We start from the raw sequence: 24,517 nt of genomic DNA on the forward strand, positions 1-24,517 counted from the left end.
ATCAAAAGCTCACCTCTTGAGCATTTGTGAGGCCCGGTTGAAAGGTCAGTGGTCTTAACTGGTTTAAGTTGAATAAAAGCCGAGCCCCAAGTTCCTGAAAACAACTTAAGCAATTTTTACCATGGTGACATATACATCAGAGGCATTATCTCTAAGGGAGCTCATGAAGGCTAAGTTGTAGTGTTTGGCAGTGTGGCTTTCAGCTACTTGGGTTAAAAAAAAAATCAACAAAAAGCAAGTGACGAAAGAGATTAGCGCTTGGTTTCAACAAGATCTTGGGAAGAGAGACAAGGGTGGGGAAGGTTACCTGAGAGACTGTGCTTTTCTCCAAATGAGAGGCTACTATCTAAATGAACTGTAGAAATTACTGCATAGGACTAGGACTAAATTATGTAATACACTTGTTTATTCCTGTTAACCAATGACTAGAGACCAAGCAGGAAGGCAAATTAGCTATAGACAATAAAGAATTTGTATTTTCTCCATGTATCTGAACTTGTAGTATGAGTGAATTTAGTGACCACTCAACAGGACTTGAATCAACAATTCAAGCTTCTCTCTTCTTTTCTGTATCCCTAAAAGTTATCAGGTTTTGATATCTGGTAGCATTCAACATTGCCTGCATCATTCATCTTATCTTCAGCAGAAGTGTTAACTGACAAAGGTGGTGCCCCAAAAGATGGAGTCTTTGCCTGTTTTGTGTCATGAAGCCAATATACAAAACGAAAAGTGAGCATCAAGCAGAGCAAACTTTATTCGATGACCATAGAATTCAGATGTGGGGACATGGCTTACAAAGCAGCTTCTCCACTAGCAAAGGGTGAGAGGGCTAAAATACAATATTTCTTTAATGAGTGTTTCTTTAATGACATTAAAAGTGAGAGGAGAAATATTCATGTGTTTTCCAAAAATGCACTGTGAACTCCCTGGAACCAGAGTTCTCCCTTCCTTTTTGTCCTTTTATGGCTTCTGGTCTTTGCCATGGCGATTGTCAACAGTCACAGAACTGATGGAAGTGTCATTTAGCATGGAAATGAGATTATATGAAGCCTGAGGCTTTTTTGAAGTTCATCTCTCTTGGTTATAACCAGTTTCAGTTGGTCTGGCTAAAAAGGAAACTTTTTATTGCAGGTATTCTTTTTCTTAAAGATCAGTAGAGTTAGGGCAGAGTAGAAATTCAGCTATGTCACGCAGGCATTACACTGGGTAACAGAAACATATCAGTCCAGAGTTCCACTGTAGCCATTGGGAGCCATCTCTACCATATCTATCTTTCCATTTCAGAAAGAATCTAACTTTCTTTTAATAGGCTGTGTTAGGTGACTTAGGTACATAAACAACACCTCCAGGGGCTATGGGAGACAGAAAGATGAATGGGTGGAGCAGAGGTGATTTTTTCAGGACTTTGAAACTATTTTGTATGATTATATAATGGTGGATATATGTCTCTGTAAACTTGTCAAAGCCCATATTCTGTACAACACAAAAACAGAATGCTAATGAGAACTTTGGACTTTGGTTGATGATGATGTATGAATGTTGGTTCATGGATTGTAACTGGTGCTGCATATTGATGGTTGGGGAGGTTGTATGTGGGAGTGGGGAGAGGGTATGTGAGACCTTTCTGTACTTTCTGCTCAACTTTGTTGTGAACCCACAACTGTTCTAAAAAAAAAAGTCTCTTCAACTCAATTTTAAAATTCAAAAAACAAAACAAAAGAAAATATCTACCCTCTCTTGTCTTCTTCAGCAAATCTTGTGGATACTGAAAGAACAGCCAGTGTCCCAAAACACATGAGAAGATGTGCAGCGTCTGATCAGGGAAGGGCAAGTCAAACAGTATTGGGATATCATTTCTGCCTCAAGTTACAGAAGTTTAGAACTCTTCAGCCCTGCCAAGATATGGAGAAATTGGGATTCATACATTGGTGATATGACTGTGAAAGGCTACAAATATTTTAAAGTTACTTGGAACATTGTTATAAAATTAAAAAAAAAAAACCCATTGACTCTTAAATCACTAAGGTCTAACAACCTAATAGGTCCCAGTATGTAAAAATATATTTAAAAGAATGACTGTCACACTACATTTTAATTGTAAATATTTAAAACAACCATTAACAGGAGAATGGTCGAATAAATTATAGTCCATATTTACTATGGAATATTATGCAGCTACATAAAATGAGTTAAACCTGTGTGTATTAATCTGAAGTGACAGTTATAGCATATTCTAAGTGAAAAATGCATATTGCAGAGTAATGCATGTGGTTTAGTCTTGGTAAAAATAAAAGACACAAAGGAAAATAGGTATCTTTATATTTGTTAATGCATAAAGATAAGGGGCAAAAGGATAGAGAATAAACTGTTAACACTGATTACTTTGGGAATGAGGAAAAGTGAAGAGATTGTTGACTTTTCTTTATATGCTGACAGTTGTTTTATTGCACAAACAAGTAGGTACTGCTTTTGTAGCTTGAAAGGAAAATTTAATAAACTTTAGAGGGAATAAAACAAATACAACAAAAGAGAAGCTGTGGATGATATGGCCTCAGGGTCAAACATCTATAGTCCATCAGACTTTTTATATTGCCAAGAGTGACTGCCTCTTAGTACAACTCCTGTGCATTAATATACTAAGAAATTCATCTCTTTTCTGTGCTTTGAGGGATGTTATAAAAATATAAACCTGCTCTCTGAGCTTGGTACCTGACTTGCTGCAGGATGAGAAGTATATTAGTGAAGGCTCAGTAAGAAGGTGAAGAGAAAGATCTCTTCTCCCACCCCATCCCATCTCTGTCCTGTTCCTAAATTGGTATGTATCCAGCCTAAAAAGAATGTAGGGGGTAATGGGTCATGCCCCCGAAAAGGAGTTAAAGGGATGAGAAATTTTTCTACTTAAAAAGGTTCTAGTATTCTATAGCACTGTAGGATGACTGAAGTTAGCAATAATATATTATGTAGTTTCAAATAGCTAGAAGGATATTGCATGTACCCAACACAAGGAAATGATAAATGCTTGAGATGATGCATATGCTAATTACCCTTATCTGATCACTATATATGTATCACAACATCACCATATACTCCACAAATTATTACATGCCAAGTATAGTTTATTTAAAAAAATAAAAATGAAAAAAAAGGGTCTGTTTGAGCTTTGATGTTAGACTGGAGACCCTTTAATGTACAACCATCTACTGATGCATAACAAATCACTTCAAAACTTACCAGCTCACAGAGTTTCTGTGGGTCAGGACACTGGGAGTGGCTTTGCTGGGTGGTTTTGGCTCAGAGCTTCTCATGGGTCAAGGTATTGGCCTGAGCTCATCAGAAGACTTAACTAGGGTTGGAGGACCAGCATCCAAGGGGGTCACTTACATGGCTAGTGAGTTAGAGCTGGTTGTTGTCAAAAGACCTTAAGTTCTCCCATGTGTGCCCTCTTTCAGGGCTGCTCAGTGTCCTTGTGACAGGACAGTTGGAGTCTCCCAGAGCTAGTGATCCTAGGAAGAGAGCAAGGATAATGCCACAGTGCCTTTTATGACCTAGCCTCAGAAGTCACATGCCGTCCCTATTGTACAGTCTACTCCATTAGTAGCAAGTCACTAAGCACAGGTCACACTCAAGGAGAGAGGAGTTAGGCTCCATTATTTGAAGGGAAGAGTATGTGAGAGTGTGTGAACATAAAGTTACAACCACCACACAGTACTCATTGGTGTCCTGCTGTTTTCTAGCTTTCAGGAATTCCTAAAAATTTCAGGTCCACTGAAGACATTATTTTTCTCCAGAGGTTTGTGAAGTATTTTCTTAATAGCTTTTATTTAACTTAACTGAGTTGTGGTGATCTAGGCTCTCCTTTCCTTTTTTAGGACCTGTACTTACTTCCATTTATACAAGACCAGAACTCCACAAGTTTTTGTAAAGACTTGTACTCACAGTTTCCCCCTAAATCACATATTTATCAGTATAACCATCCCAAGAATCTATTGGAACTAATTCCATCATGACCTACATCCCTGTACTCATCAGTTACCACACACAACTAAGAGTGGCTGGCTGACTACAGAGCACTTACTCTATACCTGACACTGTCTGAATGGCTTGACACATATTCATATCAAATACATCAAGTCATCCCTCTTGATTGAGGTCTTCATTCACAGTCTAAATTGCTCTTTTTCCACTTCCAATTGCCAAATCCTTTCCCTAGGGAATCCATGGCCCATCACTAGCCTGATATCTTTGTCTCTTCTCTTGAATGTTTCCTTCACCTTTGTATTCACACTGAAACCTGGCACTCCCTTGAAGCTCTGTCTCTATTGTGGCCCCTCATAGAGTAGATATTTTCTGTCCTGGGGATAGGGTAGCTCTTTGCTCCTCACTGCTACTTCCAGTCCATTTCTATCCATCCTCCTTAAAAACTCTTCAGCTTTGAAACTCCTACTATCAGACTCCGCTACTGGTACTGTCTCTTTTTTTGTTGTTATTTAAAGACACTTCTCATTATTCCCTTTACTTCCTTGAATATTTTAATTCTACATTACTATCACTCTCTGTAATGCTATTATCATAATTCTTAGTGATTTTAATAACCCTGTAGACTATCCTCTCAAAACCGTGGTGCTTTTGTCTTATCCTCCAATAATTTTCACTCTCACTCTAGCTCAGCCAAATATTTCCGTGTCATATGCTAGATCTGTCCATTACCAATAACTATATCCCCTCTGTTAATCACTATGTCCATCACTGCCTATATTTCCAGCTTTCTCCTTTTAGTATCTGAGGGAACAAATCTTTGACCTAAATAGCACTTTGTTGATCTTAACACTGTTTCTTAGTCTTCTCCTGTCCTAGCTTCTCTTCTTACCCAGCTTAGATTCCATGGTCCCTTTATATAATCACTCTTTGGCAGAGTATCAACTAATTTCTCTTTCCTTTGCATTTACGTGAAAAATCTCCAAACCTGGTTAAATCCAACTTTCAACCTACTTTGCCACTAAAACAAACAGTAGACAGTTGGAGAACAACACACAGACCCTCTGATCTCACTCTGTGTTAAAGACACTGAGGACTCAAATATTCCTAAGGCAACCTTATCATATTTTTCTAGCCCAAATTTGTTGCACATTAGAATATCTTGAGGAAGCTTTTAAAATAATCCTAATGCCCTGGTTATACCCCAGAGCATGTGAATCACAATATCAAACTAGTAGATCAAGGCATCATTTAAGAAAATAAATCCCCAGGTGATTTCAATGTATAGCCTCATTTGAGAACCACTGCCCTTCCAGATGACTCAGTTTCATACATACTGGCTTTTTTTTCCTGTTCCTCCTACATGCGCAGCACAGTACTGCCACAAGGTCTTTGAAATGATTCTCTGCTTCTTCTGGAATGCTTTTTGACCATGAAGTTGCATGATTGACTCCCACATTTCTTCAAGTTTCTGCTGCAAAGTCATTCATTAGTAATGTCTTCCTGAACTATCACATATAAAATAGAAACCCTGCTCTTTAGCACTCCTTACTGCCCTTGCTTGACTTTTCCTCTTCAGCATTTCTTGCCATCTGAAATATTATGTATTTATTTGTTAAATATTTATTGTCTCTCCATAACTACTAGAATAGCAGAGAACTTGTCCATTTTGTTTCTTGAATATAACAAATATGCACAGTAAATTTATTTAGTAATGGATCAACAGGTGCTCAATAAATATATCTAAAAGGGCTATGCAGCAGAAACTTTCAAGGATCTTATTTTCGTCTAATTCTGGTGTTCAAGATAATTTTTTATGTGATAAACTCACTTTATAATTCTGATCAAAGGCTGGGTTGGGGCTTCAGTCTGGGATATTGAGAGCTTAGATTCTTTGAGAGCCAGGAATTCCCTAGATCTTATACATGAGTCTTGCTGGGCTGATGGAAAGAGATAGCAACAACAATATAAGCAAATAGGAAATGTCACAGTTTCAAGTCGGTAGTGTTGTGTTTTGAGCAACAAAAAGAATATAGCACTAGAAGGAGAACCAATTTTTACTCAAAGTCAAGGCCCAGAGGGACAACAGACCGGTGCTTACCACTGCAACATACATAGACAGTAAGTTTTGTCGGTGGGCTGATGGGGTGCAGAGAGTGTCTGGAGAAGTGAGCATGGCAGTAATTACAAGGGAGAGGGCTCAGTCTACTACAATTGATTTGGATACCAGTGGAATTTTCCTTTCTGAGTTGGTAGCTGAGGAAGTATGCATTCTGCATAAACTTTTAGAAGATGTAATACTAAAGAAAGGAGGATTTACAGACTAATACTACATCATTTTCTAAAGCTATGGGCAGATTGTATATATTAAGCATAATGAACAAATCATCACAAAAGATTAAAGATTTAGAGATGAGTCTTTTTTTTTTTCTTTTTCTGAGACCAGGTCTCACTGTGTCACCCAGACTGGAGTGCAGTGGTGCAATCTCAGCTCACTGCAAACTTCATGTCCCATGCTCAAACAATCCTGCTTCCTCAGCTTCCCAAGTAGCTGGAACCACAGGCGTACCACCACACCTGGCTAATTTTTGTATTTTTGTAGAGACGGGGTTTCACTATGTTGCCCAGGCTGATCTCGAACTCCTGAGCTCAAGCAATTCGCCTGCCTTGACCTCCCAAGGGTCTGGGATTATAGGTGTGAGCCACTGTGCCCCGGCCAAGATGAATCTTTAGTCAACATTTTTCAACGTTGCTCACATTACCCTGATTTTTTGAGTAATAAGCACAGGTAGTCCTTCCTAAGCATGGATTCTCCATGTGCAGTAGTGATAAGTTTGAATCAATTTATAAATCTCTAGGAATAATAAATGTCATGTTTCTTTATTTTTCTAAATCAAATTAATTCTATGACCAAGTTTCTGCTCATCAAAGCCCATGAGAAGTTCAACACCAGTTTCTGTTTCTCTACTGGATTATATTGGGACCCTGGGCTTATGCAGCACAAGAAAATGTGGACAGGCTAAATTTTGGAAAGTGATAAAGACTGTTCCATACTTAGGCCTGGGAATCAACTTGAAGTTTCCCAAATTCTGTGCCAGGTGAGTCACGGGGACTCTTGTTGGTTAGAAATTGTGGATAGAAATTATATCCTTGTGGATAGAAATTATAATTTACATATTTTTTATTTAACCATGATCAAAATCAAAAGAATATACTACTCACAATGAAAAAGCCCAGAAAGAAAGATTCCTGTAGGGTCAGGCTCTTTGTATTTTTAACATGTAAAACTTGCAATGTCTCCCCCTAGTAAAGTAAGTGAGAAGAGGTTGAAGAACTTTCACAATCTAGTGACACTGCGAGCACAAGGTACTAAGAGAACATGAAATTTAAATGCATGAGACTCTGTTTCTTGTTCCATTTGTTAAGAAGAAGCAAGAAACTTTCTAAGACAGTCACAGGTTTTTCTGGAGCTATTTATCACAAGTTCCTCCTAGAAAAATTATTTCATTAACAATACTCAAGTGTTATATAATCACCCTGAGATGTAACCATCACTTGAAGAGTTATAAAACATATATTGTTCATTTTATCTATAAAATATACATTATAGGAAACTGAATTTTTCGTTAAAATTGCAAATGAACTAATCAGCTTATGTTAGTCTGACTCGTTACTCTGTAAATCATATAAATTCTTCTTTTTCAGTGAAAGAAAAAGTATGGTGGGAGAACTCATATCTCATGGTCTACTTCTCCTTGATGCCACTACAAATAAAAGATGCCCTCACAGGTTCTAGTTGTATTATAATCTGCAACTGATTCTTTTCACAGAGTTTACTCCGTGGACATTCATACAGTTGTTTTCCTCTGGGATCTCTCTGCTTGTGGGGTGCTGTGTTTGAAGAATGTGCAGATATCCATGAATCCATGACATGGAGCTCTTTCAAGCAACGCATCTTCTCCTGTTCCTCCTCTAGGAGACTGAACTCCTTTGAAGCTGTACCACCCGCTTCCCCGCAAAAGCCACAGTCTCTCACCATTCCCACTTGGTGGCCTTTCTCATTTTGAAGTGTATGGAAAAAATTCTGCTTACTACTCTCTTGCAGTCAAAGAGCTTCCAAAGAAATGGTAGAGAAGCATATAGCATATTTGTTAGTGTTAATGAGGAAAGAAAAAAAAAAAAAAGACATGTATTCTTTAATGAGACCATAACAGAAAAAAGAAAAACAACTAATTTCTCAATAAATTTTTCCAAAGAAATAAAATTTAGCAAAAAACTTAAGAATGATAATTATTCTTGAGCAGCATGGGTGTCAACAACTCAACCCCAGCACAGGCTTACAAACTGGGAGCTCCTTGAAGTCAAATGTTTTCTTCTCCCTGTATCCTCAGCAGTGTGTCTCCCCAGCACTTTCAAAGTGTTAAATAAAAGCTAGATGACCACACCTGAATCAAGTGACTACTGACCCTAGCCTTCTCATATGGACTTTATAGCTTAAATATCTCAGGTTATAATAATGTATTCTTTAGTTCTTACTCTCTAATTTCTTTTCATTCTCCCTATTTATTTATATTGTTAAGCATTGCATTAGTTTCCTGTGGCTGCTATAAAAAATGACCACAAACTTGGTGACTTGAAACAACAGAAATTTATTCTCTCACAATTCTGGAGGTTAGAAGTCCAAAATCAAGGCCTCTACAGAGCTGGTCAAGTCCATGGCTCTCTCACATCTTTCTGTGTTTCCAGCAATCCTTGGTGTTTGTTGGCTTGCAGATGCATCACTCCAATCTCTGCCTCTGTTTTCACATTGACTTCTTTTCTGTGAAAATTATTTCATTAAGTATACTCAAGTATTCTCTCATGTTCTCCTCTTCTTATGAGGACAACACTTGTCTTTGGATTTAAGGTCCACCCAATCCAGGATGATCTCATTTCAAGATCTTTAACTTAACTGTATTGGCCAAGACCCTTTCAAAATAAGGTCACCTACACAGGTTCCCGGTAGACATATCTTTTCGAGGCCAAAATTCAACCTTACAATCATCTTCGCTGTTTTCAATTTTGGGACCGTCTTCCTCCTTTTGACTGTGATGCACAAATCTTTCTATCTTTGCTCCATCTTGATCTACACAGATGTCTCTAAGATAAAATAACTCTGAGATAAAATTATGATTAATTATGTTAAATTAATCATAATTTATTCACTAGAAGTCAGGGGACCTGGGCTTTGCTTTTGAATTTTTCAGTTTTCATTATCAGACAAGGTGATCTTTGGTACTATTAATCACTTTGAATCTTATTTTTCATGTTGGTTGCAAATGTAGAAATCAATTAGACCTAGCTTAAGAAAAATAAAAATTCATTGTAAATTGTAGCAGCATCCCATAAAACTTAAGTGCAAGAATGTAGCCATATCTTAAGAAGACATTAGATGATGGAATTGGGAAGTTTTAGCACTATCTCTCACTTTTGTCTCTATTTCTGTCTGTAATCTATTTAATTCTTTTTTTTTCTGTTCAGATGGCTATTTTCCTCACAAAAGCTATCAATTTAATGTTATAGTTTAATCTACATGGACAGTTTCTTTTCCTCTTTCCCCACCACTCCCTGACTTTACTGTTTCATTTTCTTCTCTACATTTTCACTTCCCAATTTCTACTTCTTTCCTAGTTCCAAATTCCTAAATGAAGGAATCAGAGTGATCCAACTGGGATTTGATAAACTTTTCTGATTCAGCCAACTCTGACCAGAAATAGGGTCACATTATAAAGCGACAAATTTTGAGAATTAAACAATATGGATTCAGAGCAAAGGCAGTTACAGTGAAGAAAAAATTTGGCATTTGACAGGTTCACAAAAAATATATACTACATTTCTCTCCTATAAAATGGAGCTAACACTTTCTGCTATGCTCACTTTACAATTAAAAAAATTTTTTTGAGAGTCATAGCAGACATTGTGTTTAAGAACACATTGAATATTATTACACACTTGAAAGAATTGTTTTGAAGTTTTATAGTGCTAGATTTGGGTTCTGAACAAGTAGCAGACTTGATCTTGATGAAAGAAAGAGAATAATTCATCCAGTTGTGGAGAGGATAAAGATTTTTTAAGAGCTCATCACCATGACTCCCAAAGTTTTTATTGTCTTCACAATGATGGGAAATCACAATTTCAGGAACAGGAACAAAGTTTCTGTGAGAGTTGGGAAGAATCCAGAGGTGCAAGGTGTAAGTGGTGATGTTTGTGTGTGGAGGCAATCCTTCCAAATTTATCTAGACAACAATGGCAAGAGTACTAGCTGAACATAAATTCTGATGCACTTAGACATGGAAAATACTGAACTTTATATGTAATGATTTGTCAGTTATTTATTATATGATTATTTATTTTCTGACAGGTCATAAAAAGCAGGATACATCATTGACAACAGAAGTAATTATCAGCTTTATAATAAGAGCAAAAAGATTCTTGGGCACTATAATTGAGTGTTGATGTTGGGAGGAGTAAAAGAAACAGGTATATCTTTTAACAGGTTGGTCAAAGAGTATACATGTTTTTTTGTCCGTTGAAATCATTATTGCTTCTCCCCTGTTTCCAATGGGGCTGGTACAGCAATAGTGCCTACTTTCCCAGGCTTTGAAGCATTTCTGCATCAGGACAGGCCAACAGTACTGGAAAGGGCACAGAGAGAAGCCTGGAGTGAGCTCTTGGAGTGAGGGAAGCCTGGACTGTACTCTGGGCCTTAGGGAGATTTGAGTTCTTATTCTTAGCATCTTCTTTCTGTCCCTCCTTTTACTGTTTCATTAAAACAAACAAATTAGAAAACAAATGAAAAACCCCAGCTAGCCGAATTCCTATAGTATACCTGGTGGGAAAAGTCAAAGAGGTTATCCTAAGATTTTACATCTTTACCAGCTGAAGAAAATCTCAGATGGCACATGTGAACCAGCCCTGGTCATCAGACAGTGGACTTTATGTGGGGACAAATGTATGCAATTTCCTGGAGTGTAATCTGTGCCGAACACACCCTATTAAGAATTTATAGTAGAAGACAGCTGGCCAAAGACTTGGGGTCCTGGCTATCTTTCTATTATCATTGCTAATATGAGGCACATAAGCAGGTGCTCACTAAATGATAAATTAATGAACAGTCTACTGAACATGTCCTTTTGCAATATGGCACTGAGAGTCATTTGTCTTATTTTATGAAGCGTCAGCAGTTTCTGATTCATACTCTGTGAAAATGGCAGTGTTCCCCGGAGGCGGAAATGCATAATTTTTTCATGGCAGTTGAGAACAGCACTACATTGCTTGTCTTCAGCTACAAATGGAGAGCTTAGTGTTGGCCATGAGAGCAGACTCTTCTTCCCCAAAGAGGGTCACAGGACAACAAAGGTAGAATAAAGATACAGAGAGACATTTGGTTAAGAGCAGAGATTTGAAGGAACACATGTCAAAATGCCTTAATATTCCTGGTAAGTTAGGACACCAGATCACTGACTAAGAATGGAATGAATAGGGCTATAGTTGGTGACTTGGAAAAGCCACTGTGTTGAATGTGATATAAGGCAAAAACATACTCTCTTTCTTCAGATATCTGTATAGCTCACATTTTTGTGCATTATTCAAGTCTCTACTCACATGTCACTTTTTTAGAGAAGCCTTACAAGCCCAACCCATTAATAAAAACACCTCTATATTACCCTTGCTCTTTATTCTTTTATTAAAAATAATGTGCAACGTTTTATTTTTACATTTGTGTATTTGTTTACGATACTTCTCCCTACCAAGGAGAAACCTTCAAGTAAAAAGGTAACACTTTGTTTCATCTGAGTCCTTCAGGAAACAGAATCTGAGTTGGAGATAGGAGCGTGAAAGTTCTATTGTGGAGTGATCTATGAAAGCAAAAGGGAAGGGGCTTGGATAGGGAGTGTGCGTGATCAGGCTGTGCTGTAGATTTGACAAAGTCTCTCCCAGCCCATTGGGGAACCCTGGAGAGATGACTACTTAGTAGAGGAATCCCATATTGGTAGAAATGGCCACTGTACCACAGTCTTACTTAGTCAGTGGCTGGGAGACCCCCAAAAGAATATGACCTTGAATCAAAAGCGCCCGTAGATTTGGAGGTGTTAACATCTTGAGACCCTTATCTCTCCATATTCTTTGCATAAAGGTAACAAATTCTTTCTTGAAGAGGGAATCTGAACAGGATATCTCCATACCTTTAATAGTCTACCCTTTATATAGCATGGATACATTTTCAATATACCTTCAGGCAGTACCTCTTTAAGGCTTCTAGGAAGCTTTTCTTTCTGAAAAGAAACCTAGACAATGGAAGTCAGTGGGAAAAACTGTAGCCTTCAGCTTTGCAGTCTGTCTTGGGGCCACAACTGATACTATTGTTTTCTTCTTCATCTATTAATTCTAACTTCCCCCTCACTTTCAGCTCTCACTTCTAAAGTTATCAGTGGCTTACTTGTGGTTTCACTCCAACCCTTGTTCCTAAGATATCTGAGTCTCTAGTAATCACATCCTTCACAGGTAGAGGTTACTGCACTTGAACATTCACAGTCACAATTGTCAAGGAATTACCAAGAGGTATCTAATCTAAATGGATCACTGAGTTCCACAATTATTCCTTGGTGTCCCTATTGTGTAAAAACATCCCTACCTCTTCCTGCTGTCACAATGATGATTCCTTTTCTTACCTGCTAGTCCTTGAATATAAAAAAATCCAAAATGTCCAGGTGGCAGTCATAGGTTGTAATTCAATGGCACCCTTGATGTGTCCTGTGTAGGGTGTACCTTTTGGGGGCACCATGACCTTTAACATTGCAAGGCTCAGAATAAACAGAGAGAAGGCACAAATTCTCCCAAGGGCCCACAGAAATGATGGTAAGTGGGGTTACTTCTGTTTTTACTTCTTGGGCCTATGCATTATTCCCACTGGGGACACAGCATCATATAGACAGATGTCTCCGATCCAGTGTACATACTGTGTTTTGGAAGAAAGCACCTTAGCTTTGCAAATGGTTTATTCCAAGCTGGTACTTCAGCTGTGTCTTTAGCAGGTCATTCCAATATCCTCTCAGGTAGGCTGCTTCTAAATTATTCAGCTTGTGGTACAGTTAGTGGAACCCATGGTCATGGGCCCACTCCTGCACCTCCTTTGCTGCAAGGGGGGTCCAATGGTTGGATGCTTTATAGAGCAGGATTTCATGCTTGAGGATCTAGTAGTCTGTAAACCCCCTAATAGAGGTGCAGATAGAGGCTCTCCAGGCAGGAAAAGCAAACCATCACCTAGGGTAAGTTTCTGTCCTGTGAGAATAAACTGCTAACCCTTCCAGGAAGAAAGGAGCCCAATGTAGTCAACTTGCCAATAAATAGCTGGTTTGTCTCCTTGATAAATAGTGCCATACTTGGAGTTCATTATTGGTCTCTGTTACTGGCAGTTGGATAATCAGAGGTGCTAGTTGTTATCAAAAGTTTAGTGAGTAGCAATACATGCATAGCCTCTACCTTTGCCACTGTTGCAGATGTTCCTGTCAAATCAGGACTAAGGTGATCACTGATAAAAGCTGGCTAATATCAAGCGGCAGAGTCACTCCATCTACTAGATTGTTTAGTGATTCTCCTATGGTTGATGCTTCCTGGTAGTAACAAATGTGTAATGCAAGGATCACACTTCATGTCCACTCTCACATATACATCCACATGCCTCTACTTCAGACTTCCTTGTCTGCGGTCTTCCAATCCTTTTCCTTTTAGGGTCCTGACCAACAAATCAAGCTATTTGTTATGCTTATGGGTCCCCACATATTGTAATGTAGGGGCACTTCTCATTTAGCAAAAAGTGAATAACCAGGTGTACCATCCAAAGCCCCACCAATTAGGAAAACTTTCCTTCTGCACCATCTTTGAAGGCTATCCTTGAGTGAGGCTATAATGCATCTATTTTTGACTTGTACCCACATATTGAGTTGATGCATCCACAAACCAAGCTAGTACATTTTCTTTATTTTAGCTGGCTATGCAGAACCTTCACAGTGAACTGAGGAAGGGTGATGCAGATACCACCCTGGCTGGTGACATGGAGATTTAGTTTACACGTTTATGCAACTTCCTTTTATGTTTATGCCTTCTGGTCCTGCTTGTGCTGTCTCTGATGTATACTGTGGATCTTCTGAATAATTGTTACTGGGCCTACCTGACTTTATAATTTTGAAGGTCAAAGAAGAACTACTTCATGAAGAAAAATTCTAAATGCATGATCACTGGTGTCCATTATTGTCAAACATTCTATCTCTATTAGGGCCTCGTAGCTTGCCAGGAGCTGATTTTCCAAAAGTGTGTGATTCTCTGCTGTAGAAGGCATAACCCTGCTACAGAACCTCGAAGACCCATGTTGTGATTCTTCCTCTAGGGTTTGGCATATATTCTACCCTACATATTTTTCTACCATTGACACCTATAACAAAATAAGGTCTGCTAAATCATATAGCCCAAGTGACAGGTCTAATTGCACTGCAACCTGTATCTGCTGCAGAACTCCTTCTATTCCAGGTTCTACTCAAAGTTGCAAGTCTATCATGTAATATAAAAGCTAGAGCATTACACCTAGGTGTGAACTTACTGCCTCCAGAATGAAAAGGGGCCTATCAAGTATTGTGCTTCCTTTTTTCTTGTGGTAAGGGATGTGAGATGCACCAACTTGTTTACTTTGGAGGGAGTGTCATGGCATACCTCTGACCATGGGACTTCTGAAACCAAAATGACAAGTTTCTGAATGTTCACAGGTTTTTTTTTTTTTTTTTTTTTTTTTTTTATCTCTGTAGTACGTGTATCTTACCAAACCCTCTAGTATGCTAGCCACATTGTACTCACCCTGTTTGATCAACATGATGTGACTGATATGGTGGATCAGTGTAATGTTCTGTGGCAATGGCTTACAGAACCATTGGATGAAAGGAACAGAATCTAGCATGAGCAATGAGGAGAAGCCTCTGCATCCATACTGCAGAATTGAGTCATCAAAGGAACACCTGCTTCTTTTACAATTAGGATGCAGATTGCTCCACAATGTACACCATTACAACCAGCATTAGAAATCCACAAAATTCAAAAGTTCACATATTTAGAGAGATGCTGCCTCTGGAGTTGCACTGCATTTGCTCTAATCTACTTCAGCAACATTGCCCAGGGTCCTGCTTCTCAATACCCATAAGGAAAGGCTGGAAGATGGCACCTTCGTTCAGTTCTGCTGCTGAAAAATCAATCCCTGAGCTTGTCAGTAAAAATGGCCAAAAAAAAAAAAAAAAAAAAAAAAAAAAAAGGTGGTGGTGGGGGGGGAAGATATGTAGTCTCCGTCTTACTACCAACCTCTAAATCTTACATATATATATCTGATTGATTGAACCAAAATCACCTTGAGAACTGTAGTTTCAAGGGAGTCCAGGAAATACACTTTTTAGCCTTTCACTCTCTGCCATTTGGAAAAGCAAACTAGAAGAGTGAAGTAGATGTTGAACACAAGTCCACCATTTTCATCTCAATAACGATCCCTCATCAGATGTTTTTTGAAAGGATTAAATGTGATAACATATGGAATTGCTTATTACAGCATCTAAATGTAGTAATATTGAATAACTGTTGGGTCTTCTTTCTTAAACCATTTATTCATAATCAAGAGTATTAATTTTCAACCCCAAATCATGTCAATAATATTCAAAAGATGGATTTACTGTCAATTTGTCCATCTGTGATATAACTATGTATAGGATTGACAATTTAAGTCAGTGCTATCAAGTATGGTAGGACTGAGCACTTGAAATGTGCTGAGTCTGAATCGAACTGTTCTATAAGAATAAAATGCACACTGAATTTCAAAGACTTAGTATAAAATAAATGTAAAATGTCTCATTAATACTTTTTTACTAATTAAATAATAAAATTATATTTTAAAGAAATATTAAGTTAATAAAATACATTATTCAAATTAATTTTATTTATTTCTGCATTTAAAAATTTTGGCTACAAGAAACATTAAAATTACATATGTAATCTAATTATATTTCCTTTGGACATTAATGCCAGAACTAGTCCCTGAACTCTACCTTCTAAGTTTGCGTCTCCCTCTTGTGAGGGTCTTCCTGTCACATTTCAAGTTCTCCTGCTTCTCTGGTTTTAATTATCCATATTATAGTTTAGATGAGGTATTTTTTAAAAAATTCATTAAAAACATTATGAGAAACCATAAAGAAATATGACTACATCTGACTCTGATATTGGCTCTCCCACCCTGTCCCCTAAGTTATGAATCTCTGGAACATTCTGTTTTCTCCCTGTACTAATCTGAACACAGAACTTGGCACCTCTTCAAGTCTGCAAAATAATCTCCAAAAGCCTGGGTAAGCAATGATAATGGTATTCTTGAACAGTTGTTAAATAAAATAGATGAAGGACTTTACATTGCACCCTTAAAGCAAATCTAACACCCCCTCCAATTAGTTATTTCTAATATTTTCCTAAATCACTTCTTTGTTACTCAATGAATAGGGCTTCTAGCTGCCTCCTACTATTTCCTCCCTGTCTCCACTATCTTCCTGCCTCACTGGCCCCTTCCTCCTTCTCTAAGATTCACTCTTGTTAAAATTCCTCATCCCTTTAGTAAGCGGAACAATTTAATTGCTGTATTGTGTTCTTTCAGCATTTCCTTAGGGTCTCATACTCCAAAAAAAGTAATTTCTTTTGAATAAATACAAAGTCTCCCTAAGAGGAATTTTGGGAAACATGAATTTCTTCATTTCATTACACAGAATAAACTAGATAAGTTTAGAAAGTAAAGATTTCAATGCTAAGACATTTGGTAAATATAATAAGGAGCTTTACCAAGTCTCGAGTCTCCTTAGTGTAGGACAATCATTCCTAATCACATTTGGGTTAATATAGTCTACCTGCAGCATGCACCTTCCGTTCTAAATCTTAGCTGTAATAAGGCAGGTTCCATCTTGTTTTACACTACAAGAGCAGTTTATCTGCCTAAAGACAAGGCCAACACATATTTTTCTCACCTATGTCCCTTCCCACCCCAATGTGTCCTTAATAATCTCCCTTTGAGAACAAGTTTCTTGATTTAAGGTCAAAAATAGATCATAGTTCATTTGTGTAACTGTGTTAATTAACTCTCCAAATTCCAAGACAAGAGCTCATCCTTGTTGGCTCACTATATCAACTCTTCCATATTCTTCCAGTTCTTTGAAATTTATCTCTAGTATGTCCCATTTCCTAAGATGATGATTTTATCAGAATATAACCAATGTAATATTCAGTATCATACTACTATAAATATATTGAGAGTTGAGAACACTAGAAAAATAATAATAAAACTAGGTTTCATTTATTAGCTAGCTACAGCTCTAAGTTGCTTTATATGCAATTAGCACATTGTAATTATCATAACTACAGAAGAGGCAAGCATTATTATGTCTACATTGTACCTAGGAAACTATGGCTTAACAAGATTAAGGCATTTCCCCCCTAAAAACCAACATTCTGTTTCCCATCAATGTGATGTTTCATTCAGGGTCCATACTCCATATGCTTTCCCACTGCTCTGAAGTCCGTAAAGTTCATTATAAAAGCACAGGCTTTTGGAATTGAAGGGACTCAGAGATTATCTAATCCTACATACTCACTTTACAGTTATTAAAGATGTCCCAACTAATTAGAGCCATTCTTACCCCAAGACTTGGTTGATAGAATATTATACATTTAGGGACACCCAGGAGGTAATGTCAGTAACTGGGCTTGCAAAAAGGTTTAAAATATCTTGTTTTTTAATGACCCCAAATGAAGGCAAATGGCTTTCCAAGAACAGCTCTCTCAAGTAGGGAGCAACATATCAGCTGACTTGGTACCAGTTTTTTATTTGCATGATCAGTGTATTACAATCAACTTTCAGTAGCAGATAAAGGTATTTCAGGAATCAGCCTCAAGATGAGCAAACTTTATCGGAAAAGGCTGTAAGAAGCTTGGGTAGCTCTCTTATGGACTTATTTCTTGGTCCTTTTGGGCTGCTGTAACAAAATACCTTAGACTGGGTAATTTATAAACAGTGGAAATTTATTGCATATAGCTCTGGAGGCTGAGAAGTCTAAGATCAAGGCGCTAGCAGATTTGGTTCTGATGAGGGCCTGTTTCACATAAATGGCACTTGCTGTGTCCTCACTTGGCAGAAGGGGCAAGGAAGCTTGCTCAAGCATCCTTTATGAGGGTATGAATTGCATTTATGAGGGTGGAGCACTCATGACTTAATCACTTCTTGAAGGCCCCACCGTATCATATTGGGTAGTAGGTTCCAACATACGGATTTTAGGGACAACAACATTCAGACCAGAGCAGCTTTGATACTGTTTGGGTATATCAGGATTCATCAGCAGGAGGATAGTGATTGCATCAGTGGAAAGAGGGAATGCTATAAAGACAAAAGTCAAGTTATTGAGCTCAAAAGATACACTGCTTACTTTGAAGTGTTTTCCAGGGCTAACCCAGAACGAACTCCTCTCCACATGGAAACCTTCCAAATGCCTTTGCCTGGTGGTTATAAGTTGATCTCATATGGCACTGCCCATTAAGTTGGAGCGTACTCTACAAGTGTGTATTCTACAAATGTGTACTCTGTGTTTCACAGACTTTATGGTTTTCTTGAAGATGGTATGATGCCTGTCTCTGTTGAATATCAAGTAGATCCTCAGAACTGAACAAAAATTGCTTAATTATACATTGTCCTTTCCTATGGCCAGACATTCTTTTGTTGTTCGAGAGAGTCATTGTGTAACAAAAAATCTTGAGTTTTGGAGTAATAAAAACAAAGTGTTCCATCATATATTCATTTACTAAAAGTATTTATCAAGAGATGACTCTATGTTAGTAACTGGCAAATGTTATAAATAAGACTTGTAAGGTTTACTACTCTCATAGAACACAGATTCTAGAAAGAGGAGTTAGATAATTAATATATCAATAAATGAGTAAAATAAATCTTATAAGAACAATAGGATGATAAGATTTGTGGCAAGGAGGTATTTTAGACTGGGTAGTCAGAGAAGGCCTCTCTTTGGAAGCAGCAATTTAGAAGGAAACATCATATAAGTGAACAGATAGAGGCAGACAGGTCATAATTTAGGGCAGCTACAGATAATACATAAAGAAATGGCTGTGGCTGTGTAATAATAACTCTTTTTTTTTTTTTTTTTGAGTCAGAGTCTTGCTCTGTCACCCAGGCTGGAGTGCAGTGGTGTGATCTTGGCTCACTGCAACCTCCGCCTTCTGGATTCAAGTGATTCTCCTGCCTCAGCCTCCCAAGTAGCTCAGATTACAGGTGTGTGCCCTCACACCCGGTTAATTTTTGTATTTTTAGTAGAGATGACGTTTCACATTGACTGATGAGGTTTCAGTTGGTCAAGCTGGTCTCGAACTCCTGACCTCGTGATCTGCCTGCCTTAGCCTCCCAAAGTGCTGGAATTGAGCCACTGCTCCCATGAAAGTCTTTATTTAGAAAAACAGGCAGGAGTGGGAGAGTCAGATTTGGCCTGCAGGTGAAAGCGTTTCAGGCAGGAGGAATCTGGGAAGTTGAAAGGCCAAGGCTGGGTGTAGGCTTTGTATTCTTGTATTCTTGGCAAGTAGTGTGGCTGGAGGCTAGTGAGGGTGAGAGTGATAGGGTATTGGAGACAGAGGTACAGGCCAGGTGAGGTAGGGCTTTTTAGACTTATGAAGAAATTTACATTTTATTCTAAATGCAAAAGGAAGCCACTAGAATGATTCACGCAGGGAACAGTGACACAATCTGATTTATATTTTAAAGAGGCTCTGGTTGCTGAGCAGTTACTATTTTTAGGGAAGCTAAAGTGGAAGCAAGGAGAGTCAGGAAGCTGTTACAGTGATCCTAGGAAAATACCATAGTGAAGACAGGGAGAACTGGAAGGGTAGCAATTTGAATCTCTCTCTTCATGGCTCCTCAACTATACATGAACTTTGAACTTCATTCCTTCATCAGCTAAGTATAGATAAAATTCCTATTATCTTTGTTAGGATAAAATAAGACTATAAGCCAAATGTCCAACAAATGGTTAGATGTCGGTTATGTTAGTTCTTTCTTTTTCTTCTTTGTCTATAGCTCATACATATTTTTTTCTTCCTTCTCCCCTTTCCTTCTTTTTCTCCTTTCCATGAATATTTATCTCCTTCCATAGATATTTAATGGTGAACTGGTTTATGCAAAACACAATACTTGGTATTGGGAGATATAGAGAGATCTTGTTTTTAAATGTTTATTGACTTACATAGTTGGGTGCTCAAAAAAGCAGAACTTTTAGTTTTCCCTTTAGTTTTTCTTTCTGTATTTCTTTAGTAAGGCAAACTGTCATTTAAAAGTCCTAGCCAGTTATATAAATAATAATGAAGAAAAAGTCATCTTGGAGAAGATCTCCTTGGTTTTGGGGAGAATCAACTAAGGGTGATATACAAAAAACTCCTTACATTAAAACAAAAATTAATTTAACATTGGTTCTGAGGATATACTGGAAGTTTTATCCTGGGAAACATACATACAAGTTTTTTTTGTTTTGTTTTGTTTTGTTTTTCCATGACAAATATGCCCCAACCCACAACCCTTGTATATATGCACAAGATTACGGGGGAGGATGAGGTTATTAAAATAGTAACTGTAATTAAAATGGTTTTGGTATGGTTTGGGTGTGTCCCCACCCAAAATCTTATCTTGAACTGTAATCCCCATAATCACCATAATTCCCAAGTGTCTAGGGAGTGACAAGGTGGAGGTAACTGAATCGTGGGGGCGGCTTCCTCCAAGCTGTTCTCATGATAGTGAGTCAGTTTTCACCAGATCCAATGGTTTTATAAGTGTTTGGTAGTTCCACCTGTGTGCATTCTCCTTCCTGATACCCTGTGAAGAAAGTGCTTTGCTTCGCCTTTGCCTTCCACCATGATGGTAAGTTTCTTGAGGCCTCCCGAGACATGCTGAACTGTGAGTCAGTCAACTAAGCCTCTTTCCTTTATAAATTACCCAGTCTCAGGCAATTCTTTATAGCAATGTGAAAATGGACTAATATACAACTGAAGTTATTTGGTAAAACAAGCTTCAAGATCCCTCTTTTCATCTCTCACTGAAGGTAAGATCACCATGGCTGAAGTGGGTTGGATTTATCCTGAGTCAGATTTATGCTCTTGCTCTGTATGGTTCATGCCTTTACAAACAGTTTTTAAATTAAAGCCTAAAGTCATCCCAATTTTTCTTTCTGAATGATTTACCCTCCTAGAAGAAATGTTTTCAGCTAACTTGTAATTATCCATTTTTATGATGTAGCATAGTGTTTTGGAAAACACACTAGTTTCAAATCAGCCATGAACCAGCTAGCTGCATGATGTAGGACAGATTCCTTAAAATTTGTAAGATCTAGTTACCTCACTTATAAAATGAAGCCTTTGTACAAGGTCATTCCAATGTCTCGTGCTCAGTGATTCCAAAAAAAGACCAAACTGCATATCTGCCCCACAACTCTGGAGGCAAAGAGTAAGATGGTCAAAAGTAGAACTCTAGCAAGGTATAGTAAGAGAAGCAGGAGGAGTTGTTTGTAGAGTAAACACCACACAGTTTTATTTTGAAACCATGTTATTCTCAGATTACATGTTTTTAAAAATTGCTTTAGTTGAAAAATTTTATAAACTGTTGGCCAACAAATTTTTAACCCACAATAATAACTCTCTGCCTACTATTCTATGTACCCCAGTCCCAGTGTGAACATTTCATTGCAATCAAGTCCTAAGAGAAAACATCAGAAAGGCTTTAAGATAATACCTTATAACAGCAGGTTCATTTATCTGGGTACTTGAACACAATGAAGATACATTATTCTCTCACTGTATAGGATACCTGTAAATAACCAAAGCCCAGTGAACTTTATGGCAGAAAATAATTTAAAGTAATTAGGATTTTTTTAAAAGGAAAGGGAAATAGAGTTATGAGAAGAGAGATTTGGGGTTAATACAGCAAAGGAGAAGGATTAACTCTAGTTTTGTATTCATTACCCAGAAAGAAATCTTTGGACCATTTTTGTGCAGCATGGGAATTTCATATGCAGAGAGGACCCGAGGAATTTCATATGCAGTGAAACATCACCTTTTTGCATTTAACCGAAATTGATGTTCATATTAAATCTATTTTATGTGGGAATGAGTAAAAAATTGATGATTTAAAAAATTAGAAACTACAATTTTCTACAATATTTTTGTACTGAAAAAAATTAGACTGCAATTCAAATGCTAAAAACTGGCTAATGACTAATAAATATTGGACACACATATGATGAATTATTTTGCATGCTTTAAATATTATGCTTATGAAGAGTCTGTAACACTATACAGAAAATCTTTTACTTTATTAAGTGAAAAAGCAAAATGTGACTTTTTATATAAAATATTATCCCAACATAAAAAAATATAAGAAATGTTCTTTTTTTTTTTTTTTTTTTGAGACGGAGTCTCGCTCTGCCGCCCAGGCTGGAGTGCAGTGGCCGGATCTCAGCTCACTGCAAGCTCCGCCTCCCGGGTTCACGCCATTCTCCTGCCTCAGCCTCTCGAGTAGCTGGGACTACAGGCGCCCGCCACCGCGCCCGGCTAGTTTTTTGTATATTTTAGTAGAGACGGGGTTTCACCATGTTAGCCAGGATGGTCTCGATCTCCTGAACTCGTGATCCGCCCGTCTCGGCCTCCCAAAGTGCTGGGATTACAGGCTTGCGCCACCGCGCCCGGCCAAGAAATGTTCTTACTGTAATGTCGTTAGTTGGATTTTGAATCATTCATTCATTCTTCTTTATGTATTTTTTATAATATCCCATTTTTTCCAAATGGGTCTATAGTATTTTAATTTGTAATTGGAAAACTAAATACTTAATTTGAAAACCTTTTTGTGTATAATCTGATTAAGTCTTGGAATATATAAGGAGCCTCTTAGATTGTTTTGGAAAGAACAGTTATTCATAAAGGCAAATAATTAATCAGAAGATATCTAGTAGCAATAAAACTGCTGAAAGCAGAAATACTCTTTTTTTTTTTTTTTGAAAGGGTAAAATTAGAAAACGATTATTACAGGATGTCATATTGTTGGTGATAGTGTGAAAGTTTAGTCTCCTGGCTTTCCCACCCCTCAGCGAGCAGAAATTATTTTCTTCCTTATAGAAAAAGATAAAGCAGGGCCAAGTAGAGAATGATATTCCTAAGCATCAGCTGGTAGAGCAAACACACAAAAACAATAGCAAGCAAAACAAAACAAATATACAAAAAACTCCTTACATTAAAACAAAAATTAATTTAGTGCCTGCAGCAAAGGAAAACTCTTTGCCCCTTTTCAACTACCTCTTTTCTGTTTGCATTTGACACCTCTCTTTGCCCGGTCTTCAGTAACCACTTGAATGCTACTCATTAATTTCAAGGCTAAATCCTCACCCTTTTGCTTTTCTTTCTCTATAATCTCTGTCTCAGAGATATTGTTCATTCTCATAGCTTAACTTTTTCACCTTATATTGATAGCTCCCTATTTTATATTCTAAGAACTTCTTATCTATCTTTCCAACTTTCTGCTGCGTATTTTCACTTAATGTCTTTAAAGTCATCTCTAACTCAATATGTTTACAACCGAACTCACCCAAATTTCACATGTTTAGGAACCACCTCCTGCTTTCGGCACTCAGAATGGTAAGAGTGTTCTTTTATTGTATCTTCTTCTTCACGATCCATATTAGATCTGGGACAAATTTCTGATTCAGCTTTCATAACAACATTTACTTTCCAGCTCTACTCTCATCCTTTTGGTTCAGGTTCCTGTCATCTCATTGTTGGTGACAGTTTGGAAACATGAAAACATATTCTGAATGTAGTATGAAGTTCTCAGTTTGAGGCTAACTTGTGTTTCCACTGGGATTCAGACTTGTCAGAGTTGAATTCCACAGGAATCCATTTGCATAAAATAATTTTTATGTGAAAGAGCTTCTGTGAAGGAACTTGTACAAGGGGAGGGGAGATGAAGGCAGAGGTTGGAGAGGGACAGTGTATTTCCTGTTTCCCATTGTGATGTCTGGAAGAGGTGCTGCAGGGCAGCTGTTGTCACGACGGGCTCTGTAGGAATAAGAATGTCTGTTTCTGCTTCTATGTAATGAAGAGCAATGCCACTTGAAGAAGTTTTTCTACTCTTTTGAGAAGACTGCAAAGACACAGTGTCAGTCAGCACGTCACCTGTAGAGGGTCGTGATTGCAAATTGTCCAGGTTCTTGGTGTTTCGAACAAAGAGTTGGAAAAATGCCCAGCAAAGCAAAGAAAGAATGAAGCAACAAAAGGATGAAAGCAGGGATTTATTGAAAATGAAAGTACACTCCACTGTGTGGGATCGGGCTGAGCAGTGGCTCTAGGGCCAGGATACAGAATCTTCTTGGGTCCAAATACTCCCTAGAAGTTTTCCATTGGCCAC

The 24,517-nt window shown here is 37.8% G+C and overlaps 2 long non-coding RNA genes across 2 annotated transcripts; both read right to left on the reverse strand.

Annotated features, from left to right (window-relative positions):
• Positions 1 to 779: 779 nt before the first annotated feature.
• LOC139356654 (uncharacterized) lies at positions 780 to 3,478 on the reverse strand. The gene is made up of 3 exons (XR_011608856.1): positions 3,232 to 3,478; positions 1,732 to 1,892; positions 780 to 1,106 (listed from the first exon to the last, which is right to left on the reverse strand). It is a non-coding gene; the product is annotated as an uncharacterized lncRNA (long non-coding RNA).
• Positions 3,479 to 8,710: 5,232 nt separating this feature from the next.
• LOC139356657 (uncharacterized) lies at positions 8,711 to 23,731 on the reverse strand. Its single transcript, XR_011608857.1, has 3 exons — positions 23,699 to 23,731; positions 21,854 to 21,928; positions 8,711 to 8,794 (listed from the first exon to the last, which is right to left on the reverse strand). It is a non-coding gene; the product is annotated as an uncharacterized lncRNA (long non-coding RNA).
• Positions 23,732 to 24,517: the final 786 nt, after the last annotated feature.

This window comes from Macaca nemestrina, chromosome 1, assembly GCF_043159975.1.
Source record: "Macaca nemestrina isolate mMacNem1 chromosome 1, mMacNem.hap1, whole genome shotgun sequence".
Classification (NCBI taxonomy): domain Eukaryota; kingdom Metazoa; phylum Chordata; class Mammalia; order Primates; family Cercopithecidae; genus Macaca; species Macaca nemestrina.